The sequence below is a fragment of the Zootoca vivipara genome, chromosome 1, assembly GCF_965207765.1.
Source record: "Zootoca vivipara chromosome 1, rZooViv2.hap1.1, whole genome shotgun sequence".
NCBI classification, from domain to species: Eukaryota; Metazoa; Chordata; class Lepidosauria; order Squamata; family Lacertidae; genus Zootoca; species Zootoca vivipara.
Window position 1 is genome coordinate 45,883,024 of NC_142582.1, and position 19,284 is coordinate 45,902,307.

Consider the following 19,284-nt stretch of genomic DNA (forward strand, 5'->3'; position numbering starts at 1 on the left):
GTACCTTACATTGTGTCTGAAGGGATGGATGTACTTCCAGCAATGGGGGGGGGGGGTGCACCCCCACATCCATGTTGTGTGGGTGGGTGCAAATACCAAGGGAGAAATTAAACATCATGCTGTTGATTGTTCTGTCTGGGTAAGCATGTTAGCTTGCCATGTTAGCTTGCCAGATCCCCCAACTCTGGCAGTTTTCCTGACTCCCAGATAGCCAATTTCAGATGGGCATGGAGGAGGAAAGGTGAAATCGCACCTTGGAGGGCTTCCACTGATGGGACTCATGAGCTGAATCCTGCCTCAAGATCACAATTATCTTCCTCCTTCATATTCACCTGGGGGATGTGTAGGGACAAAAAAGCATGGATAACCTAATTACCGTATTTTTTCATGTATAAGATGCCCCCATGTATAAGACCCCCCCCTATTTTGGGGGACTCTGTATAGAGGAAAAGCTTATTTGCATCACAAGTTCATGCACACTGTCAGTGGATATACTTTGTAACAGTAAGTTGTTATTGTTATGAATACAAGGTCCCTCTGCCAATTGGCAAGAGGGGTTGGTTCACAAAACAAAAGTGGCTTCAGGCCGCTTACATGCCCTAAGAGAGTCGCATTAAATATTAAGAACCATCATTTAAAGGGAAAGCAGAGCCTGCTGTACTAAAGGCAGCAGCCCTCTGCAACTTGTGACCCACAAGAGCTCAATAAACCTTTGCTTTCTGTTTTGCTGTCGATCTGGGGCTGCAAAAAAATGTGTGTGTGTGTGTGTGTGTGTTCCTGAGCAGACAAGCAACAGCAGCTTCTGGGGCTAAAAGAGGACTGGGCCACCATTCGGCAGAGAGACGAGGGGCAGCAGCAAGACGTTGATTCTTTGCGTGCCACACAGACTGCCCTACATCTCTCCAAAGCTGGATGACAGCCAGGTCACCCCCTTGAAAGCCAGGATGGCAGCCAGAGCACCTGCCTTGCACACAGAAAATCCCAGGTTCAGTCCCCTACATCTGGGCTGGGAATGTCCCCTGTCTGAAACCCTGGGGAGTTGTTTGCCAGTCAGTGTGGACAGTACTGAGTCCAGATGGACCAGCCTACTATCCTCAGGTGTGCTACTTGCTGATCCTACCAGTGTGGAAGACAAACTCAACTCCTAGTCCAGTCAGCTTCTAAACTTGGAATGGGTGTGTTCATCCACCTCAGGTGGCCAAATGTTTTGGGCCAACCAAAACAATACATTTCACATCAAAAGGCCTTAATCTTTGGTTCCCTTAGGACCAGCATGTGGAACTGTGTCAAGAACTGCACACACATGAAGGCGTATAAAGGACATCCATTTCTCCTCCCACTCTAAAACTGCATATATTCCCTTTTTGTGTGTGCTTCAACAGACTTCTAAACTTCAAGAACACAGCTAAGATCTGCCTCCAGAGGTTTATTTTCTCCCAGCCTTAATGAATGTTGACGGTGTACAGTGGTGCCTCAGGTTACAGACACTTCAGGGTACAGACTCCGCTAACCCAGACATAGTACCTTGGGTTAAGAACTTTACTTCAGGATGAGAACAGAAATTGTGCTCCGGCGGCGTGGCAGCAGCGGGAGGCCCCATTACCTAAAGTGGTACCCCAGATTAAGAACAGTTTCAGGTTAAGAACGGACCTCCAGAACGAATTAAGTTCTTAACCCGAGGTACCACTGTAATGTATTTTACCTTGACCACCAACCCAAGAAGGCCCGCTGTTGACCTTTTCTTGACAAGCTCCTGGGTAGAAAATCCTCTCTGCTGAAAAAAAAGCACAAAAGGAAACAGAGGCGCGTGGCACTGCTTTTAAAACAGAGTTCCTTTAAAACAAACACATGATATTATACAAAACCTCCTTGGGGGATGATTAAGAAAGGAATTGCTCTTGGCCTACCACAACATGTTTTCATTTAGCCACTAGTCACATTCAGCAGTTTTTGTACCTCCAAACTGTCAAACCAAGTGAACAACATTATCTACACATTTATTTTAACCAATGGAAATAAAAAACACAATTATATATATGTAGAAGGACTCCATTCCCTGGAGGCTGATTGTGAAAATTATATAGTAAAACAAGGGAAGGAAAAGAAGAGGATCCAAAGCACTAGCGATGGAGGAGAAATTCAAAAAGTTTAACTTTCCAACACAATAAGCAAACTGAAACAGCCATCCCTTCTCCAAAGTTTCCATTGCAGTTCTCCAGTTGAGTAATGTGTACAAAACTGCGTATATGAGGGTAGAGCATGCATAAACACACACATATTGGTTGAAAGAAAATATACAGAAATGCATTGTATTAGTGCAAATTGTTTTGTAAAATTGTGTATATTAGGTAAATCTGCATACAAAAAATGTGTATGTCATGAATGAATTCTCAACAAAATGCTGATGAATTTTCATTTGCACTATTTTTAACAACCACAAACTGATTTGGAAATGTGGAGAACTGAACTTAAGATTGGAAAAACTGGCAGAAATGGAAATTGACATCTATGCCCATCCCTAACTTAAACCCAAGGTAAAAGGCATTCCATAGCACAACATGGGCCTTTAGTGACTATGGGGGAAACTGCATCTCTCTGTGATAAAAGATGCAGCATTTATGTATATACTTTGAAGACAAAAGTGTGAAAAGGGAAATTGCTTGTGCATCTACTTTTCAACCCTTCTTGTAACATGACAGTTACAAGAGGTGTAATGACAGGGTAGTGTAGCGATTACAGCAAAGAGACTTGGGACACCAGGGTTGAAGTCCCCACTCTGTCACAAGGTGACACTGGGCCAGATGCTATCCCAAGTTTATTCTACCTCACAGGTTGTTGTATGGATTAAATCAGGCATCCCCAAACTGCGGCCCTCCAGATGTTTTGGCCTACAACTCCCACGATCCCTAGCTAAGAGGACCAGTGGTCAGGGATGAAGGGAATTGTAGTCCAAAACATCTGGAGGGCCGAAGTTTGGGGATGCCTGGATTAAATGGATGGGTGCTGGAGGAAGAACCATGGATGATGATGATGGTATAAATATCACCCTAAGCTCCTTGGAGGAAGGTTGGCTCTAAGTGTAGTAACCCAATTAAAAACAGCTCAGTTTTATTTAATTCAATCTTATTAGTTCATTTAATTCCTTTCATCTTTATTGGATTGGATTGGAAGTTAAGCTGTTATTTTGCTGGCATGTAAAAGACACATTTGGCACACAGGAACTACCCGTAGGAAGCGGTATGCACTGTGTATACATCTTACAAATATGGACTCATCAATATGAGGGAAATGACACACAAAACAAAGAGAACCCATGAACATGACCACTCTGTGAGTGGTAAGTGTTTGGCAAAGCCACAAGAGCTGATAGAACAACTTGGAAAAACGGAGGCAAACGTGTGATTTTTCTCAAAGCTATGCACTATAGAAGATTTAGCTTGCTTTTGATCTGCAGGAAAGCCCCAAAAAATTCAATGCTGAAGGGTGCAGCTATCACACAGGTTCTAGCGTTCAACTCCATCTCAACCATTTTAAGACATTATTCCCACATTAAGCTTTGCCATGATAAAATTCGCACCAAACAAGTTGATGTGGTTAAAATGCATGGGGTCTGATTACACACACACACACACACACACACACACACACAGACAGACAGACAGACAGACAGACAGACAGACACACAGCATGTGAAATTGATATAGTAATATCTCATGGGGATCTTAACCCACATAAGAAGTGAACACCTGAACGTTCTAAAGCATGGGTGTCAAACACAAGGCCCGGGGGCCAAATCCAGCCCGCCAGACCTCGTCATGTGGCCCGCCAAGCGCCCCAGCCAGCAGGACCCAGCAGCGGGACCTTGCTGCTGAAGCGCCGCGCCGACAAAGCACCGACAAACAGCTGGGGCTGGGGGGGTCCCTTCGCGCTCTTTTCTGGCCCTGAATCAAGGCGGCGACCCCCCCCTTCCCTTTCTTTCTTCCTCTCTCTCGTTCTTATTCTTTCTTTCCCTCTCCTTCCTTCCTTCTTTATCTCTGTCTTCTCTCCCTCTTTCTTTTTCTTTCCTTCTTTATTCCTTCTTTCCTACTCTTCTTTCTCTCACCTCTTTCCTTCCTCTCTCCCTCCTGCTCCCTCTTTTCTATCTTTCTATCTTTCTATCTTTCTATCTTCCTTCCTTCCTTCCTTCCTTCCTTCCTTCCTTCCTTCCTTCCTTCCTTCCTTCCTTCCGTCCTTCCCATCTTTCTTCCTCTCCCTCATTCTTATTCTTTCTTTCCCTCTACTTCCTTCCTTCTTTCTCCCTTTCCCTCTTCTCTCCCTCTTTCTTTTTCTTTCCTTCTTTATTCCCTTCCTTATTTCCTACTCTTCTTTCTCTCCCCTCTTTCCTTCCTTCCTCCCTCCCTCCCACTCCCTCTTTTCTTCCTTCCTCCCTCCCTTCCTCCCTCCCCTCCCTCTCCCTCTCCTCAGAAACATAGGATGCTGCTTTATACTTCTGGCCCTTTAACCCTGGAACCAGGAGAGCAGCTCCAGTGAGTCAACCTCAGCCAGTCCCTTTGGTGAAGGGTGGTGGCTCACTGGCAGAACATCTGTCCTGCATGCAGAAGGACCCCAGCATCTCCAGATACTAGTAGCTCTGCAAAGGTCCTGCATGAAACCCTAGCGAGCCTCCACCACCCAGTGCAGTTACCAAAAATCATTTTTCAATAAATTGTACAATAATTGTACATTTGAATATCTACTTGCCATTATTCTGACTATGTTTCTGCTTTCAGAGCTAGTTATTACTTACATTATTACAAAAAACAGTAATAATTGAATGCAGTGACAATAATTTATGATAATAAAGAGTGGACACATAGTCCTACAGATACAACCGGCCCTTTGAGGGTGACCAAACTGCTGATGCGGCCCCCGATGAATTTGAGTTTGACACCCCTGTTCTAAAGTAACATCCTAGCGAATTCCTAAAGAAAACAGGGGTTTAAATATTCCTCAGAAATTTGGGACAATAGCTTGTTGATAATCATGGCAAAAGATTTTAGCAACCTGTCCCTTGAGTAGTGTGCAATTTATATCCCTGCTGAAATTGAGACGGAGTGGGGAGGTCTGACCCAAACAACCGGCACATACAGTATTTTAAAATATGGAATAGGATAGGGTTGCTCTACCACATGTTTGTAAAACATCCCCATTTTGCTTTCATTATCCAATCTCTTAAAAAAATAGGTCAATAATGGTCTGGCAGTCGCATTAGCTAGGGAACAAAAGCAGACAGAAACTGTTCTGTGTTATTTAATAATTCAAATCCCAAATGCTTAATTAAAAACAGTTTTGCTAGATGGGGGAAAAAAGTAAGAAACCATATCGTCCTTCATCAAAGAGTTGCCTCCCTCTTTTTACAACACAAGACAGAGCATGATTTGGGGAGAGGGAATGTGGGGGGGGGGCTCTCAGGGAAAATAAGAGTGTAATAAAATACTCCTCACTTGGTATTCTTGTGGCACCTTTCTGCAGCCTTAGTTTATACTTCGGACAACACAGTGCCAAGTTAAATTCACAGCCAGAATAGCATAAGCTGTAAAGACCCTTCAGTAGAATAATTCTAGGATGATGATTAATGTAAATTGCTTCTCCACCAGCCCACGTCCTATTTTTTTTCCTGTGGAGAATATAAATTTGAACAGGATTACTGCTGCTTTGTTGCCTATTTGCACCATTCTTTCAGGTAGCTTGGGAAACGGCCAATGTCTAGGGTCTGCCATGCTGCCTTCTACGCAATATGCTGCCCATTAATAAGCTTGGCTTATTGACAATAGACAACAGCACCTAAAATTATATACTATATAGACATTCATGGAACAGTCTCTCAAGAGTGAACAGAGTACACATTTCACAGAAGAGTTGTGCGACCAATAGCACATAAGGGGTTCCCTGGGGGGGATCAGATGGAAAGGTCTATGCAGCCCAGATGTCTCTGGGAAGACCACAGATGAGAAATGAGAGCAATAGCACTCTCTTTCTTTCCAGCAATTGCTCTTGACTGTTTATGAGTTGTGTTCTACTGCATTGTTTTCTTACTCTGTAGCCTACTCTGGGAAGTTCTGGTGAAGGGCATGATTTGGGGGTTGGTAAAAAAAGAAGAAGGTGCTGGTACTCCTAGCTTGATAAAAGTCCCTTGAATGCTAGAACTAAATGGCTACCACAGGCAGCAAACACACACTCATGAGGAACATCAACAAAAAGAAAGCGCTGAGTTTGGAAAGATGAGTTTGGGAAGACAACAGGCTGGCCACTGTGAGAAGGATCCAGTAGGGCTGTTCTAATATGCCATGTTAGATTACTGAAATGTGTTATATGTAGGGCTGCTTCTGAAGATGGTCCAGAAACTTCAACTAGTGCAGAATTCGGCAGCCAGGATGCTCACCGGGTCAAGACAGTTTGAGCATATTACATCAATCCTGGCCCGACTGCAGTGGCTGCCAATTAGTTTCCATGCCCAATTCAAAGTGCTGGTTTTGACCTATAAATCCTTAAATGGCTCAGGACCGCAATACCTCCAGGACCACCTCTTCCCATATGAACCTACTCAGACCCAGAGATCATCCTCGGAGGCCCTTCTTTGTGTGCCTCCTCCATGTGAAGTCCAGAGGGTGGCAGTGGCTCTCCAGTTGTGGAATGCTCTCCTCAGGGAGGTTGAGCTATAGATTATAGATCTTTAGGCCCCAGGAAAAAATGTTCCTCTTCAACCAGACGGATGACTGGCATCCAATGCCCTCTTAAATATGTTGTAGGGGAGGGGGATTATTGGTTTGTTGTTGCTTTTTTGTGGGTTTTATATTGCAATTTTATGTTGTGAACCGCCCTGAGATCTGTGGATGAAGGGCAGTACACAAATTTAATGAATAATAATAATGCATTTTCATTACTGGGAGGAGACAATGCTTGGGGAACACACCAAGTCAAAGTTCCTTCCTCCTGGCATATAAAGCTTAGAAGATGCTCCACTTGGGAAGACAGACCAAAATGTTATTGTGTCTCCTAAACAATAACAGCAGGAAGAAACTCCTGAGTCCATCTAGTGACTAACTTACCGGTAGCAGCACCTTCAACACCCCTCCCCATTGTAGCATCCATGGGTGCACTTGGACCTCTTTAAAGAAGCATGAAAATGTTTTTGAACTGGCCTTTCGCCAGGTACCATTTCTGAGCTGAATCTAGCAGTGACATTATAACAGAGCCTTTCGGAATAGCTATAGTATAGATTAGAGCTAAGTATTGCAAGAAATGAAAGAGGATGGTTGTTTTAATTGGAATGGGGGTGGGGTGGGGGAAGAGAAGAGGCATTTTAAAGTAAGATCTATTTTCCACAGAGAAAAAAATCTCCACTTTTTTCAATTTCTTTTTTTAAAAACAGCCTGGAACATGAACATATTTGAAATGCAGACTCCCACATAAGTATGCCATCTGTGAAGAATTTGCAGCAAATCCCACCCCCATCCTGCCACAGTTTGATGGGGAGGGCAGGGAGAAATTGTATTACAATGTTGTATTGAGTTACACCGCAACTATTAGGATTTTTTAAAATTTATTTTTAAAAACAGACCTCTCAGGAAATGTTGAACAGTTCAGCTGCAGCTGAACTCTCTGGGCTTCCCAAGGCAGGAAAAGGAAAGGAGGCTGCAGATTCATGCTGTGTGTTGCTGCATACGGAGCACCTTGCTCAAATCTGGGAGCCACATCCTTACGGACACGGGAGCATGTCCAGAGGAAGATTAGGGCAGTGTTCTGGAAACAGCTGAATGACAAATGGTTGAAAGAGTTGGGTGTGCTTAGCCGGAAGATGTGACAAAAGTCTTCAAATATCTGATCTGCTGTAACGGAGAAGATGGAACAGACTTAAGATGTTATAGAGAGCAAGAGTGGACTGGCTACCAATTAGTTTCTGGGCCCAATTCAAGTGCTGCTTTTGACCTATGAAATCTTAAATGGCTCAAGGACTGCCTCTTTCCATATGAACCTACTTGGACCCTGAGATCATCTTCTGAGGCCCTCCTCCTTGAGAGGTCTGGAGGGTGGCAACACAAGTACGGGCCTTCTCTGCAGTGGCTCTACGTCTGTGGAATGCTCTCCCCAGGGAAGTTCACCTGGCGCCTTCATTATACACCTTTAGGCACCAGGCAAAAACATTCCTTTTTAACTAGGCCTTTGGTTGATCCGATTGACATCCTATTCCTTTTTAAAATGTGCTTTTTTGGGAGGGGGTGTTATTGGGTTGCTGTTTTTATTTTGTTTATATATATTGTGGTTTTTATGTTGATCTTTTCTGTGAACTGCCCTGAGACCTCCGGGTGTAGGGCGGTATATAAATAAAATAATAATAATAATAATAATAATAATAATAATAATAATAATAATAATACCAGGTAAACAGACTTCATCAAAACATTAGGAGAAATTATCTAATGGTAAAAACTGTTGGAGAGTGGGACAGACTGCTCAGTGAGTGGTAGGCTCCATGTTATGGGACTACGAAACCAAAGGCAGACAAAGGCTAGGGGAGCTCTGATTCCATCCTGCAATGCAGATCCTGCATTGTGAGAGGGGTGGATTTGGACTAGATGATCACTGAGGTCCCTTCCAACTCAATGATTCCAAGGAGCTAAATAGGGAAAAACAGAGTTTGCTGGAAGAGGCCAATGGCCCATCAAGTCCAGCATCCTGTTCTTACAGTGGCTGATGAGATGTCTATGAGAAGCCTGCAATCTGCACAACAGCACCCTGCCCACCTGAGATTCCCAGCAACTGGTGTTCAGAGACATAATGCCTCTGACAGTGCAGGTAAAATATAACTATCATGGCCAGTAGCTGCTGGGAATATCAGAAGTAGGAACCCTGACAGTCGTATTTAGGAACGCATTGCAGCCAGCTTAGCATAGCTGCCAACTCTCCTGTTTTCCCCGGGAAACCCCCATTTTTAAAGCCATTTCCCGCTGTCATCCCGAATGGCGAAATATCCCGTAATTTCCCTGGATTTCTTTCAGTGCTGCTCTGCCCACGTCTGGGCACCGGAAATCAGACAGCTGCGGCACCAGAAGTTGGGCACCGGAAATCAGGCAGCGGCGGAAATCAGACAGCGCCAGAAATTGGACAGCGCCATGTCTGGGCACCAGAAATTGGACAGTGCCAGCACCGGAAGTCGATTCTACGCATGTCTGGACATGCGTAGAAGCGACTTCTGGTGCCGGCACTGCTGATCCCATATTTTTCTAACCGGGACTTGGCAGCTATGCTTAGAAGGCCTCAGCTGTTATTGCTGCCTTCCACAAAACAGGCATGGGTTGCCATACGTCTGGGAATTCCTGGACATGTCCTCTTTTGGGGGTCCTACATGCCCATTTGGGGGAAATATTACATTTTAAAGCAAATGCCCTGGACTTTGGGTTTTCCATTTTGTGTGTGTGTGTGTGTGTTCAGGCTCTGGCAACCCAGGCTCTGGCAGTGATTGCCCTAAAAAAGCTCAACAACTTTTGTGTCCTTGAAATTTGGTCCTGGATAAGAAGGTCTTTCTACAAGAGTCAGTAGCATATACTCCGGAAGGAAGAGGCAGTACATGTTTTGTGTGACTGATCTTTTCCTCTCCCATTTCCTGCCAGATTTCCACAGCAAGTCTAAACTGCCACAACAAATGCCATCCCAAAACCCACCCCGCTTTTGCCCGCTCTCTTATCTCCTGCTTTTGCACAAGTTCTGTTTCAAATTGAGACTCAGTCCCTCATGTTCATTACTTTCTCAGCATTTCACAGGAGTCCGGCCTCTTTGATCTTTAAAGCAATAGTTCCTAGTGGTGTTTCCTTAACCTTTAAAGTTACTTTTCAAGCTTGTGGATAATATGATCCCCTTGTAGCCTTGAAAGTGAATTCCTTATCAGATTTGACACACACACACACACACATGTGTTATTATGGCACAGACTAGAAAAACACTTTCTCTACCCTTCCACCCTTATTATTTCCAGAGCTCATACCAATCTTCAGAAATCAAGCACAAATACAATGGATTCCAAAACTGTGCCCAAGGAAAACTCAGCTGCTCTTTTTTTCTTTTCCTTTTTTCACATTTAGATTTCCACAGAGTTGTGTCACACCGAAATGTCACAAATGACTGTTTAAGTAACTGAAAGGGCATTCACGCTAAGGCAGCTAGCCATTTTTACACAGCTTTGGAAGAGCAGAAATCATTTACCCTTCTCAAGTGCCTTCAGTCTGCAAACCTGTGTAAGCCCCAATGAACACCATTGTGGAGCTGATCCTGCACTTTGCTGGCATGACATATTACTATCAGTGTTGCTGCAGGGATCTCAGATAACAGGGATGGGAAATATCTGTGTCTGAAATGTTGGAAAGCTGGATTTGTTATACTGGACTGTGGGAGGTATGTGTCTGGCTGGTATGTGGAGTCTCCTGCCTTGGGATGGAGAGTCGGCCAGGTCACATCTTGGGTTTCTTCTAGCTCTGCAATATACCTATGGTCCATCCAGCCTATGACCAACTCAGAGGAAGACTCTACAGTCTAAGAAGTTGCTTTATATATGTGAAAGACAAACAGGATGGTGCTGGACCAGGTTGGGATTTGGGTCTGATCCAGCAGGGATCTCCTCAAGTACAGACAGAATTTGAATTTTGAAAAATGAATCAATCATAAATAAGGAGAAGGGCTTTATTGTATTTGGTGATATGGTATGGTATTTTAAGATGCAGTAGTCTCGAATTAAAATCTGAGTAAGGATATACACAGATGGAATGATAAGAACACAAGAGTCTGCTGGTCCATCATCGTGCCCCTTCCTGTTTTCACAGATGCCCCCAAATAGAAAACAGCAAGCAGCACCTGAGAACAGGAGCATGGTTTCCAGCAACTGGTGTTCAGAAGGATTTCACCTCCAGCCGCGGAGGCAGAACCACAGTCTCCAGAATGGCTAGCAGCCATTGATAGACTTATCCTCCACGATTTCGTCTCACCTTCTTTTATAAAACTATCCAAGCTGGAGGTCATCACTGCCTCCTGTGGAAGGGAATTCCATATTTTAACTACAATACCAGGGCACTCAGAATAATGGGTTGATCGTATTATTAATTGATGCCCCCTTTGATATATGGTGTGTGGTGGTTGCTTTTAACGGTATTCTTCTTCTTGCATTACATATATAGATGGAAAACAATTATGCTCATACATACATACATGCTTGCCTGCCTCAATTGTATTTGCAAGGACTCAGGTAGGGGGTGATCACATAGCTGAGCGTCTCATTCCCCGCCCCCCATTCAGCCATCAACACACCCAAGAATGACTTATTTGTTCCACACGGAATAGCACAAAGTTTCTGAGGCACACTCAGAGCAGTTCTTGCTCCATACCGTCCTAGCCTCCTGTTGCTGCATCTTCTGCTAGGAAGCACACACGAGGCACTGTGCCAGTTACGAGCGTGATTCATCATCTCCATGCTCTCCACTTACATCACGATGCACTGCTACCAATTAAAAGCACAAGCCTGCGTATGGCTGGGGCTGGCGTCCAGCTGCTTGGGCAGACGGAACCCATCAGGTTTGATTTTTTTAAAAATGTCTCTCTGGTGTCTCTTTGGCAGCTCCACCCTCACACTGTTAACATTTCTCAGTCCGATAAAGGCAGAAAAAGCAAAAAGCAAATCCCCTTTGCTGTTTCAGATTGCGGATCAGTTGTTCATCCATCCCCTTTTACTTTTCTGGGATGTTCCACCCAGTTTAAGAATCTCTCTCTCTCATAAGGAAAAAAAGGGGAAAGGCATTTTATTTTATGCAATGTTCACTTCCTCTGTAAAACTGTGAGTAAGTCTGCTAGTAAACAGAAATTGGGTTTCACATCCTTCCTGGACAAATACAGTCGTGTGCGTGTGCGTGTGTGTAGTCACCAAAGCTATTCTTGATATGATAAGAATGACAAGATCTCACTCTACAACAGATTACAGTACACGGAAGTTCAGTCAGAGTCAATATTACTTAAGCTCAAACTACATGTAGCTTACCTTTGCATCGTTTATAGCCTGCACACAGAGCAGATTGGGATGCATGGCACTGGGGTAGGGGGCTTTAACTTTGTTCCAGCTAAGCACACATAGGGTTGCTTTGTGAACCTAGTAATACAAGACTCCCATCTTCTTTCTACAGGCTGCATGATAAACTCTGACCTTGCTGTTAAGAGTATGAGTCAGTGGGTCGGAACCCAGATCTGAAGGAGTGCACTTCCTTCTGTTCCTCTCCATTTTTACGGTTATAATAAATGCAGCTCCACCAGCAAAAGTCACACCATGCTGCCAAAGCTGAAGACACAACCCTCTTTGTCTAGACATAGCAAAACCGACAACTCTCGTGTGCTTTAGCAGAATTGAAAAATAAAATACCCAAATCTAGGAGACAGTCAAATTAGGAATATCTAAAGAATTTGAGGGCAAGATTCACCTAACCAGCCCCATCAGCAGAAGCCCTGTGCAAGGACCAACACTTGCATCATGGGGCTTTCCTCCCCCCTGCAATTGGCCCTGGGGGCAGCGGTTGGGAGAAGCCCAGAACAGCACATGGGGGCGGGGGCGGGGAGGGAGCATTGTTCTGTCTGGCAAGCTGGAATACTTGTGCAGGCAGAATGATTGGAACAGCATGAAGCTGAATTCTACCTTCAGTATTTAGAACACCCACAAAGTATATATTTCACAAGCTCCTGTTTGTATTAGCCAAAATTAAAGAATAGCTGGCAGGCCACCCCTTCTGCAGGCAGAGTGTTCTGGGGGCCAAATTCTGATGAGATGTTCTTTCTCCGTAGGTCAGCAGGCAGGAAAAAAGAGGCATGAATCTGACAGGAAGATGGAGGCATCATTCCTATTCTAACATACCTGCAGCAGCTGCTGAATCATTTTCAAGGGGAGCCCCATGTACAATGCATTGCAGTAATCTAACCAAGAGATTATCAGAGTGTGGATTACTATAGCCAGGCTCTGTCCAAGAATGGCCATAGCTGGCAAACCACTGGGCCCCCCAGGGTCAAAGCAGGATCTAAAGTGCTCCTGAACTACATATGGTGTGGGTGGGTGTAACCATGTTCAGAGCAGGGCTACCTAAATTCCCAGACCAGAGAAGCACCTACCCACAGCATCTCCATCTTGTTGAGATTCAGCTTCAGTTTATAGGTCCTCATCCACTCCATTACAATGGCCTGGCACCTCCGGGCTGATGGATATGAGCCCCTATAATAGGGGGCGGCAACTTTTTGTGCATGTACCCATGGTAACTATTCTAACCTGACTCATTAGTCCCAAGCAGAAGCTGCAGTTGTAGAGCACACCTTATTCCATACTGAGAGTTCTGGCAGCCTGAAGTATTTCACTGCTGTGGGCAAATTGGACTTCTTTGCCAATTAACTTTTCCCTTGCTAATTTCTCTTAATTGCATCCATCCTAGAACCCAGCCCCACACAAATGGATTTTTGCAGCCATTTAAAATGTCCATCGATTTCCAGCAAATGTTATGGGAAGATTCAGTTTCAGGGTCAGGACCTTTCATGTTGTATTGAATATATCTAGGGTATAAATGCTTCTTTTTGATGCTGACAGAGTCCCCCTAACACTACACATGCATTTATTATTATTATTATTATTATCATCAAGGGACTGATTCCTAATAGGGAAATACTTCTGTACCACTTTCACAGCAATTCAGAGTTGTTTATAGTGAATGTCTTAAAAAAAACAAAACCAACCCAATTAAAGCTAAAAACACAACAACATACCGGTAAGTACAGAATTTCTTGAAGAACTACAGAAAACAGTTTTAAAAAATAAAATAAAAATCCAGAGCTAAATGGATGAGGTGGGTATTTCACCACCTCTAAACAGATGGGGACCCAGGTGGCGCTGTGGTTAAACCACTGAGCCTAGGGCTTGCTGATCAGAAGGTTGGCAGTTCGAATCCCTGTGACGGGGTGAGCTCCCATTGCTTGGTCCCAGCTCCTGCCAACCTAGCAGTTCGAAAGCACGCAAAATGCAAGTAGATAAATAGGAACCGCTACAGCGGGAAGGTAAACGGCGTTTCCATGTGCTGCTCTGGTTTGCCAGAAGCGGCTTTGAAATGCTGGCCACATGACCTGGAAGCTGTACGCCGGCTCCCTTGGCCAATAATGCGAGATGAGCGCGCAACCCCTGAGTCGGTCACGACTGGACCTAATGGTCAGGGAAGAATTCACAGAAAGGCAGGATGGAAATATTTAGAGCAAAGAGTTTTCCTAACTTCAGGGAAGAAGACCCACAGTTTGTAAGCATTCAACAAGATCTGGAGGTTCACAGGGTCCCCACCCCTGTGGCAGCAGATCAGGAGACCTCATTTGGCAAGTGGGCTCATATCTAAATCTGAAACATTTTGTCCAACTGTGCAAAAGATCTTAGAAGATTACAAACCTGATTACAGCTTTTGGCATAGCACAATGAACAATAAAAGGTGGCAACGTGCAGAATACAAGCTGCCAAAAAGGAAACCATAAGCACACATCATACAATACTACGAAGGCATAAATGCCCGTGAAAACAAGAAAGCCAATAGCCATATAAGTCATGAAGCTCACTAGGAGGTCTTGCTTAAGAATAACCTACCATGCAAGAATGTTCCAATGATAAAGGTGTGTGTGTGTGGGGGGGGGGTAATAGGAACACAGGAAGCTTAGAACAGAAAGACTCATGTGAGGCATACGGTCCTATTTAACCTTTAGGGAGATCCATGGAGCCCATGGAAGGTTGTCCCAGTTCGTCCTCCCAGTAACCCAGTGAGTTGGTTAGGCTAGGACACAGTAAATGGACCAAGGAGTTTAGTGCAGCCTTTTGCGGCCACCAGATATTTTGGACTACAACTCCCATCAGTCCCAGGAAGCATTGCCAATGGTTAAGGACGATGGGAGTTGTAGTCCAAAATATTGGGAGGACACCAGGTTAATGAAATACGGTACTGTATTTAGTGGCTGAATCAGCAGTTGAACCCTATCAAGCACCCTATCCACTACAGCACTCTTGAATTGATTGTCATACACTGCATTCACAAAGGATTCCTTTATACAGTACTACTTTTGTCTTTGGGGAAAACGAACCATCTATTTTAGTTGTATCAATCGACTCTTCACCAAGACTTATCGCAGAGCAGGTTAAACAATCCGGACTGAATGCTCAGAGCAAGCAAATAGTATGTCTTAAAACCTTGGACTAAATCAGTGTTGGCTCAAGTTGCTCCACTTAGTTGAGGGCATTCCACATCACTGCAGAGAAATCTCTCCCTACCACAAAATAATACTTTTACTTTCTTGTGAAAGTGATGTAGACTTTTAGACAAAAAACAAAACAAAACCCACACACAAAAACAAAACATAACACAACCAACCCCAGCCACAAACAGGCAATGCATTTAAAATTATGAATAAGCCTTGGTTTAAAAGTTCAGTTACTTATACTATGCCATTCTTCCAAATCTATTACTTCACCTTACAATAGCCGCGTGAGAAAGATTAATCTAAAACAAGGGTAAGCAACATGGTGCCCTCCAGATGTTGCCGACGACAACTTCTATCATTCCCGACTACTGTATTGGCCATGCTGGCTGATGGGAGTGGAGCTCACATCTGGAGGGTACCAGTGGCTACTGCCGAACTTGGGATAGTGACTGGTCCAAGAACGGTCTGCAAATTGGATGAGGTGATTGTAACTCCTCCCATCCATCTCCTCTCTAGGGTTTTCACCAGCCCTCCTCCCCTGTCTGCACAAAAGGAAACATGCTTGCAAACATTCCATGTATCTTCTACATTCCACCATGCAGAGACATTCATGCAAGGCACAAATAGGAGTTTCAAAAGTGCCTTTTAGTCCTGTGACAAAAAGCGCTGGCAACAATCCGTGCAGAAACATGGCATGTGGAGCATGGGCATAGCCAAGGGGGTGCAGGGAGGGCAGCTGCCCGCCTAACATGTAAATAAATAAAAAATTGTGTCGCAGATAACTTGGTTCTGCCCCCCTCCATAAATCCTGGCTATGCCCGTGATGTGGCGTATGTTTCCCCTCTTACAGACTCAAGTTGTGGCTGAAGTGTTGTTGTGACAAAGGGGCGACAGTTTCCATGCACGCCACTGCAGGAGACGCAAATGCATAGAATAGGCATAACACATTGTGCTAATTCCCCCCGCCGCCCCCCAACGTACAAGTCATATTTGTGCAGGAAAATCACGTGTAAAGAAGCCCTAAATGTTGCAAGCTGGATGTGTGGCAATAATGTCACATGGCTACATGCCAAAGAGTCAAGTCACATGCAACTTTTTGAGAGAAGCAGTTCATCACAAGGTTATTTTACCTCATCCATTTCACATTTCGACCCTCAGAGGGATAACCATATTAGTCTATTACTTTGTGCGTGACACAAAAGAAGTAGCTCCTTAAAAAGGCTGAAAAGTTTACTGTAACAAAAGCTTCCGAGGATGAGAGTCCATTCCATTTCATGCACTGAAAAACTAGTCTTTTCCTGTTTTGACATTGTCAAGCACAGATACACCCTCTGAACTCTTAATAATGACCAGTATCAGTTACTTTCTCAGTCCTGTGCATACTTTCCTGAAAATAAGACTGACAGGGGCTTGCTTTAAGAGCAGAAGAACAGAGGCTTCTGCTGTAAACTCCTACAAGAAATTGGGCAAAGATGGGGTAATCCACTTTCCAACTATTCATATTTTCACTTAGCCAAGTCCACAGTGCCAGATTCTGGACAAACCCAACACTATGCAACACAAAACAGTATCAATCTGGTATATCAGCCCTACGTTGCTTGTATGAATTGGCTTAACTACTGACTGGGTTTTTCCTCATGAAATCTGTTTCATACCTAGCTAGAGACCAGATTTTCAGTCAGGACATAAGATTCTATATATGCTACCGGTAGTTGTACTTTGTGTTAAAAATAAATAAATCATTAAGGCTGCAACCCTAGAACCACTTACTTGGGAGCAGGTCCCATTGAACAAAGTGAGACTTATTTCTGTGGCATGCTCCTGTGGTATAAGCTTGCTATTCATTCATTTTATTCATCTCCCCCTGCTGTGAAGCAGCTTTTTGTTTTTGTTTCCAGCTCTTTATTATGTACCTTTCAGGCCAATAGCTTCCGTTCTGATACTTTCGTTTTTGAGCCACTGATCTGTAAGAAAGGAGAAATGTACAGTATGCATTTTTCCTTTCAAAAAAAGTATATTCTTGAAAGGAATCTCCAAAAGCAGCCAGAGAAGAATCCAAGCATAAATGTCAGACATGTGACATATACTGAAATAAACTGAGGCTGCAGTTCTGTCTGTATAAATTTAACTTGGAAGCAAACCGCACTTAGTACAATTGGACTTGCTTCTGAGTAAACACAGAACCGACCGGGGGGGGGAACATTCCTAAGTATGCTGCCTAAATTATTATTTCTCACGAACAACTGTACTGCTAAACAGTTAAAAAAAAGAGGTTTCTCCCTATATCGCCCAACAAATTAGGTCATCCGAACAGAACTATATTTAGTCATTTAAAGAGCAGAAAATAGTTTGCGAACTACACAGGCAAAGTTCTTCACTGGCACACTGCGACCCCTCTTCCAACTCTTTCAAGGGGTGGAACTATAACTCTGGCCAGGCTAGTTAATACGAAGAGAGATCTACATTTCTGGAAAGGAGAGATCTGCAACTTACAGGGTTTGACAATCACAAGCTTTGATAGCAGAACTCTGCTCAAGGTTCACATGCATCGCCTCTCGGTGGGCGAAAACAAAACAAAAAAGATTGCGCTTGATTCAGCACAGAGGTCACTCACCGCCAGCATCCAAGCCTCGCCCGTCCCAGGACAAGCCGCTCTCTAGCTCCAGTTGGCGCTTCTTTCTCTTCAAAGTAAATCCATCCCTTTGGAAAAGCACTCCGAGGAAAAGATGGTCATGAAACCGCCCCCTCCCCGTCAGTCACGCCTTCTCCTGCCCCCTCCCCGTTCGCGTCCAATCAGCCCAGCTCTTCCCCACTTAAAGCTACAGCGACCTCTCTGTGGGGTTCTTTAAAGGCCGACCGGGACGATTATAAATAGAATCGGCCGAAATGCGCGCGGGGAGGCGGCGGGGAGGGAAGAAACCGATTGGCAGGCTTTATTTTTCTGGACGGGTTTGTTTAAGACTGAAAGAGACGGGGGCAGTCTTTCTGGCATCGGGGTCAGCGAGAGCGGACCCACCTCCTTCAGGAAAATGGTCCGGTCCTGCCCAAGTTCCCTGCATGAAGTGGCTTTTAAGGTGGACTTACAAGGTTTGGGCGGCGGCACCTTAAAGGGCCAGTAGACTCGCTGCTCCTTCGGTCGTTTGGGATCCCTGGCCGTTTGCACGTGGGCTTGCTGGAGGGATCGTCCAGCAACGATTGAGAACGGAGGGGCGGCGGTTTTATTCCTTAAATAAAGCCAAGCTAGCGCTTCCCTAGCCATCATCGGTGCCAAAGAACGACACGCGCCGCTCCCAACTCGGCGCATTCCAGATCCCTGCTGTGTACGCGCTGGTATTTGATCCTGGTGACCTGGTCACCCTTCGCTCCATCTTTTTTTTCTCCTTAATGGGAGGAAAATATCCATTCCGTCCACTTACGCTTCTTGCCTTTAGTGCATCGTTGTTGCGAGCTAGCATTGCGCGTTGGGACTCCAGAAGAGCCGTGCCGGGTCGGGCCGATGGCCCACCTAGTCAGTGCAGCATCCTGTTCTCACACCTGGCCGGCCAGATGCCGCTGGGAAGCCCACGATCTGAGCGCAGCATCCCATGCCACACTTGGCAGGGCCCACCACCTGGTACCATAGCTGTCAAGTTATCCCTTTTTTAAGGGAAATTCCCTTATGCTGAATAGGCTTCCTCGCGAGAAAAGGGAAAACTTGACAGCTACGGTATGCCTGGTACTCAGAAGTATTCTGCCTCTGAGAGTGGGGGGGGGGGGGACATAGTAGCACTAAAAAGCAAGACATCCAGAGATACTGCAGTGCCCGATTTACATATTAGCTAAACAAGCTATAGCTTAGAGCCCCACTCTCTTGTGGCTCCTAAAAAAAATGAAGGAAAAAAACACCTGGATGTACATTTCCAAAATATAAGATAAAAAAAACAAATAAAACCTACATACAGCAACAGTGTTTTTTGTTGTGTAGGCTCCTATGGTGTACATATTTTGTAACATGCAAATGGCCTATTATGT

The 19,284-nt window shown here is 44.6% G+C and overlaps 1 protein-coding gene across 5 annotated transcripts in view; it reads right to left on the minus strand.

The window, feature by feature from the left end:
* Positions 1–17,977, minus strand: part of MRAS (muscle RAS oncogene homolog) — a 46,083-nt gene extending 28,106 nt beyond the window's left edge. For 2 of the 5 annotated variants that reach the window (XM_060278632.2, XM_035128573.3), the window contains exon 1: positions 17,888–17,977. The gene's annotated coding sequence lies outside the window, so the exon portion shown is untranslated. Of the gene's footprint in view, positions 1–7,600; positions 7,869–17,043; positions 17,238–17,887 lie in introns of those variants that run through there. The other 3 variants (XM_035128594.3, XM_060278630.2, XM_088652596.1) reach the window with 3 other exon arrangements.
* Between the last annotated feature and the right edge of the window lie 1,307 nt (positions 17,978–19,284).